Source organism: Amphiura filiformis, chromosome 12, assembly GCF_039555335.1.
Source record: "Amphiura filiformis chromosome 12, Afil_fr2py, whole genome shotgun sequence".
Lineage (NCBI taxonomy): Eukaryota > Metazoa > Echinodermata > Ophiuroidea > Amphilepidida > Amphiuridae > Amphiura > Amphiura filiformis.
Genome location: NC_092639.1, coordinates 20603104 through 20615838, shown reverse-complemented (window position 1 = coordinate 20615838; position 12735 = coordinate 20603104). Strand labels below are relative to the sequence as shown.

The following is a 12735-nucleotide window of genomic DNA, read 5'->3' as shown; positions in this document are numbered from 1 at the left end:
CATGTGCTTCTATTGTCCAATTTGCCATCAAGATTTCGAATGAAAACAGTTCAGACCCAGTACACGATAATGTCAGAAATTAATAATTTGTTCTGGGTCTGATTATTCGGACTAGCATTGACCAATGACCATTGTGATTGTCGATGTGTATGAATGAATGAACATGATCAACATGAACATGATGAATGATGATGATGGATCTTGTCATAATTTATAGTGCACTACCATTACTAACTACGATATAATTATCAAACTAGACATACTTACAAGTAAACCAAGATTTCGGAATTGATTTCCCGGGTAATACTAAAAATCTGGGGTTCTACAAGAGCTCATTTTGCCTTGAATAAAGTAAACACTTTGGTCTACGTGTCGAGAAATCCCGTCGACATAGTCGCCATTTTAACAATATCACGTGATCATAACATTGAGCAAACTTTCAGCTAAAGAGGGCGACAAAGCACAAAAAGAAATAGGCCCCCTATATGCCACTGAGACCTGAACTTATGATAGGCCCCATTCATTCATTTATCCTTCATTCATTCATTCATTCATCATTATTTTATTCATTCAACAATTCATTCATTCATTCATTCAACAATTCATTCATTCAATCAATCAATCAATCAATCAATCAAGGCCCCATGTCACAGGGGAAGTTGCCAAAGTCGTCCAAAATGGTCAAAAATGACCAAAGTTGCGCAAAATTGTGCAAAACTGCACAAAGTTGTCATTTGACTTTGCCAAATTTGTGCAACTTTGCATTAACAGCTATTAACATTGAGTATTTAAACTTTGTGCAACTTTATGCAACTTTGCATTAACATTGAGGAACTTTGCGCAACTTTGCATTATTTTGTGCAACTTTCGCAAAATTCTATATAGGCCTACGTAACTTTGAGCAACTTTGCACAATTTTATGCAACTTTGCAAAATGTTATGTAACTTTGCAAAACTTTGTGCAACTGTGCAAAATATTTAAGCAACTTAATGCAGCTTTGCGCAACTTTACAAAATGTTTAGGCAACTTAAAGCAACTTTGTGCAACTTTGGTCATTTTTAACAATTTTGGACGACTTTGGGCAACTTCCCCTGTGATTCAATTCAACAATTCATTTATTCTTTCCCCTGGTAAAAAGGGAGGGGCCAAAAAAGTTTTGGACCTTAAAAGAGGGGGGACCAAAAAGTTTTAGGTGGTAGGAAAGGGGGGCCAAAAAAGTTTTCCGCTTTAAAACCCGAAATTTTCGCTCGCTTTGCTCGCATTGAGACCCTCTAGGCCTAGCCTATATCACAAGTTTGGGTTTTCAGTGCTTTTGTTTGAAAAAATGATGGCACTTAGTGTACACATCTCTATTAATTTTAAAATTAATATATATAACATTAAAGATGATCAGCATTCAGCAACATACTGGGACTTTTATCATAGAATTGTATATCTCTTCAAAGTATGCTACAAACATGATTATGTACCAATCTGATCAAAATACAACTAAATCAAGAAAATATTGCAAATAAATTGGATTTCTTTGCACGTAAATTGCACACTTCAGTTTACTACATCTCATTGCAAAATTATTTTGTACACATAGGCCTATGGGTAGATTTACCATAGGGCAGAGTGGGCACAGGTCTAGGTGCCACGGTCTTCATGGTCTTTAGGGGCCAAAACTGATACCTGTGTACATTTGCGTGACCAAACTAATCTCATATTTGACCATTTTTAGCTTTTTGCATAAATTAGTTCCACTCAAGCTTCAATATGGCCAATTTTTTTGCGCGGTTCACGCGCATTTGTACTATCATAATAGCCACGGATCTGGTGATGTGCCTATAATATGAACCTCCAAATAAATCCTCTATTTCACAGTCATTTATCCCTGTAAAATCAGAAAAACACCCTGATTTGGGACAAATCTCAAGTATAAAATTAAAATTACCTTGTGCTTGTATTTCATGCGCAATTGTCCCACCGGGAATGTTTCAAACATTTGCCTCCCTATGTTTCAAACATTTGCCTCCCCCTTGTCATACACTACCCCCCCAACGTATGCGACAACCAGAGATGGTGATTGTACGTGTAACGATGGATACAGAGATAGATGACATGTGACCCAGATACCACACCAATGGAAACAACACTATTAAGTATAATGTTTGTTATACGATAAGGGGGGGTCAAAAAAGTTTTGTCTGTCAAAAGAGGGGGGTCAAAAAAGCTTAGCCGTCCATCGAGGGGGGTCAAAAAAGTTTTCGAGCGAAAAATTTGAGGAAGACCAGCCGGCCCCCCTACCAAAGTATTAATGAACACTCCCTAATTCATCATTATCTAATAGTAAGGGCTATCATTTTCTTTGGAAAAATAGGGGGTGTCATAAATGTTTGATGACCAAAATGTAGGCACAAGATGACCACAGATAGTGTGTTTATTCAAAAAGACTGATTTCAATACAATTTAGCCTGTTTAGAGGTAAGTGTATCGGTGGTGGGGAGGAGGTTATTTTGTTGCCGAAATAGGGGGGGGGGGTCGCAATTTTATTGATGCCGACTTTGTAAATTTGGGACCCCCCTTACGAAGAAAATGATAGCCCTAAAGCGTATCTTCGTCATAACCATCGTCAACAGCAGCAGCAACAGCAGAAGCATTATCATCGTCAGCAGCATCAGCATCATTATCATGATGATTCGCGCTATCATCATGATCGATCACAGGCTTCAGGTTCAAGGAGCCGTTCAATATGCTAGAAGCTGAGCTAAGCTGCTATAGAAACGGTAAACTCGTATTTTGTTTCAACCAAAATTTCGATTCATCGTTAGCAGAAACAAGTACGGAAGCCTGTAGTGGACATGCAACATGTAATGTCTGGTTCCGGCCGTACTCAGGAACTTGAATAAAGCAACTCGGAAATTTGTTAAATTGCGGCTATGGAACTAAGCGTGTTGCATGGCCCTAATAGTATAGGCCTACGCTTTTTCGTAATAAAAAAAAGAGATAAAGAAGAGAGACAAAGACAAAGACGCCGATTTATTTTGCACATTATTTTATTTCCTTCCCTTGGTAATTCAAAAGCAAAGCATTATTTTTACAGGCTTTATTTGAAGCATGTATACCATTGTATATAAACTACTCCCAATACCAGAAAAATACAATGCTGCACTAATTTTATTTGGAATTAAAAAATATTATCTTGGTTTTCCAGCTAAATCCTAATCCCTTAGTTAGGCCTTTTACTAATGGCATAGTCAAATTTTAATATATTTGCAATTTGAGGAAAATGGGCCAAAAACATGCAAATTTTCTTGTTTTCTTATAATTTTGTTGCCTATATAGTCACAAAAGTTTTAGACTTGTCAGAAGTCCATGCATACAGAATCTTTAGTAAAGTTTTTTTTTTGATATTTTAATAATTGGTTATAAAAAAAAGCTTACTAAAGATTAAAAAACGTGTTTCCCAAAAATTAGAATTCATAACTTGAAATTGAGTCTTTGTACAAGATTTGGGACTTGATTGTCACAGCATAGTAGTGAGCATACAATAAAAACCATAAAAACGAATGTTTTTGGCCCTTATTTCCAGCATTTTACTTTTAGGGACCGTTCACAAACACTTGTTAGGGGGCCTGATGCAAAAAGGGGGGCCCTGGAAATTTTTGACCCTCCTAAGGGGGGGGACCTGAAAAGAATGACCACAATTTATCCTGGGAAAATTGAGTTTATATGCTTTTCTATGGGATTGACCCATAATTTTCATGTCAAAAAAAAAAAAAAGGGGGGGCTGAATTTTTTAGGTCTGTAAGGGGGGGCGAAACATTTTGCGATGAAATTTTTTTGCATCAGGCCCCCCCCTTACAAGTGTTTGTGAACGGTCCCTTATTGCGATACCAGTTACTAGTAGTTTCAACTAAATGATTAGAATTGGGATAGGCCTATGTTTCACTAGCAATACAGAATCAGGATAATATTTTTAAATCCCAAAATATTAGTGCTGTATTTTTTTGGAATCGGATGGAGTAGTCTTGTAAAACGTAGATCTACACTTTTATATGAGGTACGGTAACACGATGAAGACCCATATGGTCCGATTTCTCGAAGCTTGGCCAGTAGTCTGGCCAGGGGCGTAATCAGACCTGACCTTCCGGGGGAGCAAGATTGAAAAATTTCCCAATTTTTGACCAAAAGTTGTATTACTTATGTGCGCATCGCGAGCGGCTTGCCTTTAAGTGATAAACGGGTGGGGTCCAGGGGCAAAGCCCCGGCGGGGGTCAAAGGGGCGGAGCCCCCTGAAGCTCATGGTTTTTGGCATATTAGAAGCTAAAAATCCAGTGTTCAGAGTACAAAATTTCACAATGAAAGTAGTATAGATCTTCTTCCCTCTTTCTTTCCCTTTTCTCTTCTCCCTTCCCTTTTTTTCCCTTCCCCTTTTTTCTTTCTTTTCTTCTTTCCCCTTTCTCTTCTTCCCTCTTTTTTCTTTTTTTTTCTTCCTTCCCTTTTTCTTCCCTCTTTTTCTCTTCTTCCCCCTTTTCCCCTTCCCAATTTTTTGCTCTTCTTCCCAGTTTTTTTGTGTCCGGAGGGCAGCTTGCCCCCCCCCCCCCCCCCCACTGGTTACGCCACTGAGTCTGGCTTCCTAAGCCAGCAGGCTAGCCCTATCAACAACGTGGGCCCATTTTATTGATTTATCTTCCTAGGTGATGTACGATTTGAAATTGTAAGCACTGGTATATAGGACTAATTGGGCTGACCACTAGCCATGCTTCGAGAAACCGGTCCACAAATACCTTTTTTGGCGATCATCTTTACCTACCGCCGCCATATATCGGAAAATGACTTGAAACCGATTGAACATGATGAATAACGAATGCTTGTTACATCGAATATGTCATTATAAAGTATGAAGCGGCCTTAAAAGTGTAAATCTATGTTTCATACAGAATTTCCCTATCAACAATTTTTTTATATAAACCCAATTTAGGCTAATGTACATTAAGGTACATTTTATTTAAGGTTATACGATGTATTGTTGGTCGAAGCAGCAGAAAAAAGTAGTTCACAGCATCTTGGGAATGGTAGTGAGCTTTAGCAAAAATTGCATTGCTCAATTCATAGCGAGCGTGTAGAAGAATTCAAATAGCACAGATATACTTTTGTAGATCCTGTGGTTCTTGCGTTATGTTGTAAAGAGGGCTGAAACAACAACACTTTTGTAAAACGTACATAACTCATTAACAACAATAAATTAAGCAAGTTTTCAAAGTATATTATTTGTAGAATGAACTTTTGCAAAACACCAAAGTGCTATTTTTCAATAATATATTGATTCAGATAATGAAAAACGATTTTTTTTTTGGCTGCTTCGACCAACAATACCTCGTATACCCTTAATACATTACTTATTATACTGATGATTTTTACAATGTTTTTGCAACATTATAGGCTGTATCGGCCTTAATAATTTCTACAACGCCAAATAAGACGATAAATACTTGATAAATATAACATGATACTGGTATTTAGGCCTACACAACATATTGTACATTATTTAGGAAAATAATACAATCTTTTAAAATCTTCAAACATGCAATTATTGTATTCACGTCACCAACATTCTTAATTATTTATAACAGTGATTTCCACATGCGGTTTCATCTTTCGTAAACATTGATTTAAGAATCTAAAATTTTTATCATGTTTGGTTTAGGCTTAGGCAAGAAGACATTATATTAAAAAAGTTGTGAATACATTTTGAAATTAAGGGTGTTCAAGCAGATAGGTTCACCAACAACTTTTTTTAAATATCATTTATTTGCACAATGAACTTGTGTTTTAACTCTAACAAGCGTCTTTTGAGGTTTAACCCCGTGAGAACCTGAGACGAATATACCTATATTCGTCTCAGGTGAGAACTATCTGCCCATTGGCCAAGAAGAAGAAGTTTTCATTATCAATTGGACCAATCAACAACATTGTTAGAATAATTTCACCACACACAAAAATTGGGGTGAATTATTTGCAAAGCTCCATTCTGATTGGTGATTAAAATGAAGATATCATGTAATTGACCAATCAGAGGCAATGTTAGATCAGCAGGTAGTGCTCAGGGGGGAAAATGGCAGATGTTCACATACCGTAAAGATTCGCCTAATGGCGCACATGGGTTCCTTTATAGGTAAATCCTCGTACAAATAGAGAGCTCCCTCCTCCAAAATTCCAGTTATGTCAAAGGAGCCCACGGTATAAATACTATCACTATATTAAAAAAGTCATTTTAAATGGCTATATTTTATAAATTTGTCAATTGAAATTAGACCACATTTTTGACGAATTAATAGCCAGTGTACACCTTTCTTGGTCGTGCATTCAGTGGCGACGCCAGGAATTTTTTCGGGGGGTCAAATTGAAACTTAAGGGGCCAGAATCGGAAAATGTTCCTATAAAAAATTTGGCGATTTTCGCCCCAAATATTTTGGAGGGGTTTTAAAATGTAATAGTGTAACATGTTGGGGTGGTAGGCAAAGAGAAAATGGGAGTACCGAGGAATGACCCTTTCCACCCCCCCCCCTTGCGTAGCATGTTCACATACAGACATTAATAACTTAAAGGTCTCATGGCGTTATTAAAGTTGGTCTGCACGAAGTTCCCGAACCTTTAATATTAATTGATAATAATTCCATTTAATATACGTTTACCATTAGAATATAATAATGTACATAAAACATTGAGCACATAGCAGTATTTAAGCACATGTATGAACAACCTATAAGTATTGTGTAAAAATATACGATAACGAGATATTTTCTAAAAGTCAGCACTCGGCTTTGCATTGTTGATAATGAAGTATTATACATAATAGCTATATCTAAGTTAAAGACACATAGAAAAACAGAGATTACATCACAATATTATTGAACATCGATATTTTGCTATTTCTAAAATTCGAGGGCGTCTGTTTTGCGGTTGGCATATAATAATAGTTATGAGTTTGGCATAATACCGATTAACGATTCGTCTCAAATTCACGTTGTCATGGTTCGAATTTGAGGACAGGAATCAGACGCGTGCAGTGCACCGTTAACTAACGATATGTCGCCCTCTTTTTGTCACTTATGAATCTCAATAAAAGAAATAATTTAATTTAATAATTTAAATAATTGATATGCTGCCCTCTGGTGGCTCTCCGTTGCCAACTAATCAGGATAATTCATGCGCAACACGAGTAAATAAAGTGACGAATTGCTATTCGGCATTCCGCCAAACTCAGAGTCATAACTCATTGACGGTAATAAGTCTAAAAACTGAACATATTATTGACAATAATATAACCATCAATTGATGAATTGCATGTGACGCGCGAACAATTGATGCAAAATTGGGAACGGAAAGTTATCATTCCCATCTACAATTTACACAAATGTATAAGTTTTTTGTAAATATCACTATGTTACGATTTCAAGAAGCAAGACCCATTCAGTGATCCCAGCGCAAGTGTAACACATTAAATTGTTTATAAATTGCTTAAAAGTGAATGATAAGTCATTCAAATTGTCATTTGGTATTTTTGGAATGAAAAAGTTGGCAAAAGAACGAAATAAACATGCAGTATTGACGAAGTTGAAACCCCATTCAAATACTAATTTATATACTATCAGTATATAAATTACAGATTCATGTCTTATTTTGTCATACACAGCTTTGGGCTGAACCACTAGCATCATAGCAGGCTATGTTAGCACATCTATGACAGTGACAAAGGTACCAACATTTGAATTTTGATCATTTTTACGATCGTCCGGATGAGCAAATCACTGAATGCGCCTTTAATTAAACAGTTTGTATTTTAACACCAGAATCACGCCAATGACATTTCAACGCCGATGAGTTTTGAGAACTAGACTAGTTTACTGACATACAAAGCACATTAAATTTATTATTTATTTCCCATGATTATCTAGACGACTGAGTACTCAACACATTTGACTGGTTACACTACGGACTTCAATTGATAGGAACCACATTCAGTGCAATTTTAAAAGATTGCTATAGCACTACAGTTACAAGAACCACAAAGGCATTTACATAAGAGTATAATATTTTTATTCCAGGTCGTATTTGTGGAAGACAGGTTTATTAAGTAAACAAATTAAAATGTGCTAAAAATAATTATTATTGTCCATTTTTTTCTAGCCATCTATCTCATATCTGACCATACCATTAATCCTTACATTATAACATCACTATTTAACCGTTGTACAGTGATAACAATTGTTAAATATCTTAAAGCATAAAAATATTATCTCAAAAGTTAAAATATTTTATTTGAACAGACTTTTAAAATAACATATCAAAACCTCTATGGAGGTATCGAAACATACAATGGGCTATTCCAGAAAATAGATGCACACCCCCTATAGAGGAGTTCGGATATCCGGACTTTTTGTCCAGTCGTGACTGTTGGAAATCCAGACTTTAAAGTGCCCAAAGGCAAAAAAATCCGGCAGAAAAATAGTTCAAAATCAGAAATTCGCAATTTGAGAGCTCATTTTCAATATTTCCGTGATTTTTCCCGCATTTGATTGGATTTCCAAGCTTTTTCCAGTAACATTGGCAACTGGAAATCCAGTCGTTTTCAGAAAGCAGACTTGGAAATCCGGACATTTCTTATATAGATTGAAAAGTTACTCCTCTATAGGGGGTGTGCACCTATTTTCTGGAATAGCCCAATACAAATAAATTTCAGTTTACGTTAATAGCCAAGTTCAATTGTTCATACACTCTAAATAAAAATTACTCAAAAAAGGGAACAATAAAAAGGGACCAAAGCAACAAAATGAGTGAATAACTTGTACTCAAATTGAGTAAAAATTTAATCAATATTGATTTGACTCATTTTGTTTCCCTATTCCCTTTTTACTCAACATTGAGTACTACTTTTACCATTTTTATTTAGAGTGTATACCGTACATGTACAACCTGTTTGTAATAACTGTATCAATAACCTCATCAAAATATACAGACAAATAATAAGGGTATCTTCTTATTTCTAAAATAAAAATAAAACGAACTCATGCATTCATGTGCAATTCATTAACAATGGGCTATTCCGTTTAAAATCCATACTCCCCATGTGAAAGATTTTGGAAATCTTCCACAGGGGGAGCATGAATTTCAAATGGAATGAGCACATTAGCAGCTCCATTTGTAACTCACCCTCCCTCTGTGGAAGATTCGGGTTGAATCTTTTTCAGAGGGTTTATGAAATTCAAATGGAGCTGCCTAATGTGCTCATTCCATTTGAAATTCACACTCCCCCTGTGGAAGATATTTCCAAAATCGTCCACAGGGGAGTGTGAATTTAAGTGGAATAGTCCAACGCAGTCTACCGACAGCTGCATCCAGATAATTTTATTCTTTTAAAGGCCACACGTCTCCAGCTGCTAACGATCATAATACCAATTTTGAGCTTACACTTTAATAAAAAACAAAGAGCTAACTATACATTAATCATGTTTACCACTTGTTTAGAATAGTTATTGTTTTGCTCTAAATAACCCGATGACTTGAAACCATACAAAATGTGCTTAAAACGTTTATTCAAAACGTTTTAACAACATGTAATATCGGATTATTTACCGGTAACGGTCACGAATTTTGGGCAAACATTTTTACTCTGTTAGAATGTTTTGCATCACGTCTTCAAACTTTCTTGAACTGTTATTAAAACGTTTTTATACCCTTTATATAACCCAACATGTAAGCGTTTTAAAGAGGAAGCCCCGCCAGAGCAGTTCTTCTGGGGTGAACCAAACCTGCCTGGTTATCAAATTAATCAGTGACAAAGTTATCTCTGAATTTGACAGGTGCTAATTGATGTTTTAATCTTATTGCTTAATTAGTACCTGTCAAATTCAGAGATAACCTTGTCACCGATTAATTTGATAACCATGCAGGTTTGGTTCACCCCAGAAGAACTGCTCTGGTGGGGCTTCCTCTTTAAACATTTATACGTTGTGTGTTTACTGGGTAAACAGTCTCCTTATTATTATGCGCCAACTCAACCAAGCTGACATGACTTTACAACATGAATTCGTTATGAATAACGCATAGTGGCGAATATCATGCAGATTACTATGAACCGGTCGCGTCTGCGCCGCTTTGTATTATATTGACTACAGATGGCGCCGAAGTCATTTTTACATTGGTCGCTACTAGCGCTTGGCGAATCGCCTCAGGTACTCCACGGGTTTTATACAGGGCGGTTTATAGTAATCTTGTATTTGACACTTTGCGGAAATCATGATAAATTTATTTCAGGCGCAAAACGGCCTTTCTATATATGTACATTTGTGTATATACTGTAGGCCTTACATGCATTTGGCAAGAAAAACAGTGCTTATTATCAGATTACAAGCTAATACATTATTTATTATTATAATGCTTCTTGGTTTCATATGTGCACACATTTTCCAACACTAGTGTGTATAATGACAGAACGCCCAACGATCTTGAACTTTTTATTTTACACGTCTATAAACATTGTAGGCCTACAGGTATAAGCCTAATTAGCTTGCGAGTGGTATGAATACCTATTATTTTCCTTAGAAGTGTATCAAATTTCATCAATTTAGGCTGTATGAACCCAGGTTTTTCATCTATCATGCTAATACAGTGAGTATATACATGTAGGCCTACCATCCGGGCCTACCGCAAAGCACTTAAATATAGTCCAATGGCTCAAACTAATTTTAAGATCACCATTCATTGACACTCCGGCTAACATAACATGATTAAGCTGGAAACATGAGGCTGCAACTCACTTATTGAACTGGCAACACACAATATGGACCACTATGGCCTCATCCCTATGGCATAGTCCAATAACCTCAATTAAACAATCATAGTGCAACATTTGACCTCAAGTTGAAGAGTATGAATTTTTGTCCCCAAATTTTCAAAGGTCATTCAATGAATGTGCATATGTAGTGGGGTTAAAGAACTGTGCCTTGATAGATGAGCATGTTGTGGATCCTCAGTGTTGGCTGGGCCTATTCACTATAAGGGAATAACATCGAAACCGAACCGCTCAGGAGCTCGCGGCTGGTACCCGGCGTGAGTGAATACGTGTATATTCAATCATTTCCCTGATCCATATGGGATATCGCTCATAGTTTATCCAGCAAACACAAAACGTTTTACAAAAAACGTTTAAATATCAGGTTATATAAGGGGTATAAAAACGTTAACATTCAAAAAACATTTTTGAAAACTTGATGCAAAACATTCTAAGCAGAATATTATTTAAGTGTTGACAAAATATTTTGCAAACATTTTTGCCCAAAATATTTTGCAATAACGTTTTAAAAACGTTTCTATTATCTTCATATAACCCAGACATTTAAATGTTATTAAAACGTTTTGAATAAACGCATATTTTTGTATCTGCTGGGTTAAGAGTGTGCAGTATAAATAAATACTATAGTTTCCAAATTATGCAGCCTATGTACATGGACGGCAGGTTCGTGTTTTATGGATAAAAGTTGTGTGGCTTTAGGAAAATTTTATATTGATTATAGTAACCGTATGCATGCTATTATACAATTTTGAATAGTGACATTTTGTATAATACAAATTGTATTATTTCTATAATACTTATCTGAAATAATAATTTAAATTTCTTGTACAATCTGGAATAGACCATAAATACATTTCTTAAACACCTGATAGTACTAAAGTCGTCAACATTGCACGATCAACGTGCGTAAATAGTACACATTTATTCTGTATCATACAAATCACAGTACTGTGTGTCATTATTAACCTCGTATTTACATGATTTATATTCTTTTGCGATGGTTTGCGTTATTGCAACACCTGTGAAGAGACATTGCGTTATTGCAACATCTGTGAAGAGACATCTTTTCACATTTTGCTTCCAGTCAGACGTCAATATTTCATCAGTTATACGCTATGAGCGAAAATTGTCGAACTTGTAATGGCAAAGTCCCGGGCAGAGTCCAAAACTCTCATTCAACAACACTAACTCCAAATTTGAACTCAACTTGCGGAGGATGAATTTTTGTACCCAAATATTGAAAGGTCATTCTATGAATAATCAAGCATATTTGGGTTCAAAAAACTGAGTCCTGGTGATGAGCATGTTTAAGAAAATGCAGGTAGTGAGAGCAACGACAGTAAGATGTATTGTTGTAAGTTTGTGAAGATACACGGGCTGGTATATAGTAGTTGAAAGAAAAGTCTTTTTCAGATGATTGAAAAGTTACGACAGTAACGGTGTTGGTTCAACAAATGTCTTTGTTGCTTGTGTACCTTTCATGCATTTCGCTTGTTTTTTATTCTGATGATAAAGTACATTTATTCGAGTAAAATGCCTTGTTAAAAATCCAGTGCTTGCATCTCCCACCATCCCAAATATGGAGGAGTTCATCATCTTCATCCTCGGTGTATATACCGACCGTCACCCATCACATGCATGACGCTGTTCAGCATTTTCAATACACTTTTTTTTAACGTGGGAGTACTATTTGCATTAAAAGCAAATTCTCTATAAACACACTTTCATTTATAATTCAAAACATCAATGTCATGGTACTTTTGTGCATTGTTTTAGGCAATTAATTGAACAGTTAGAGGTATACACTAAGTGTTGTTTTTGATGACATCTATATATTCAGATAAATATACATTATATATAAAACAAAATTGCATTGATGAACTGCATAAATTAT

The 12735-nt window shown here is 35.9% G+C and overlaps 1 pseudogene; it reads right to left on the bottom strand.

Annotated features, from left to right (window-relative positions):
* LOC140165928 (uncharacterized) overlaps positions 1 to 395 on the bottom strand; it is a 63879-nt pseudogene extending 63484 nt beyond the window's left edge.
* Positions 396 to 12735: the final 12340 nt, after the last annotated feature.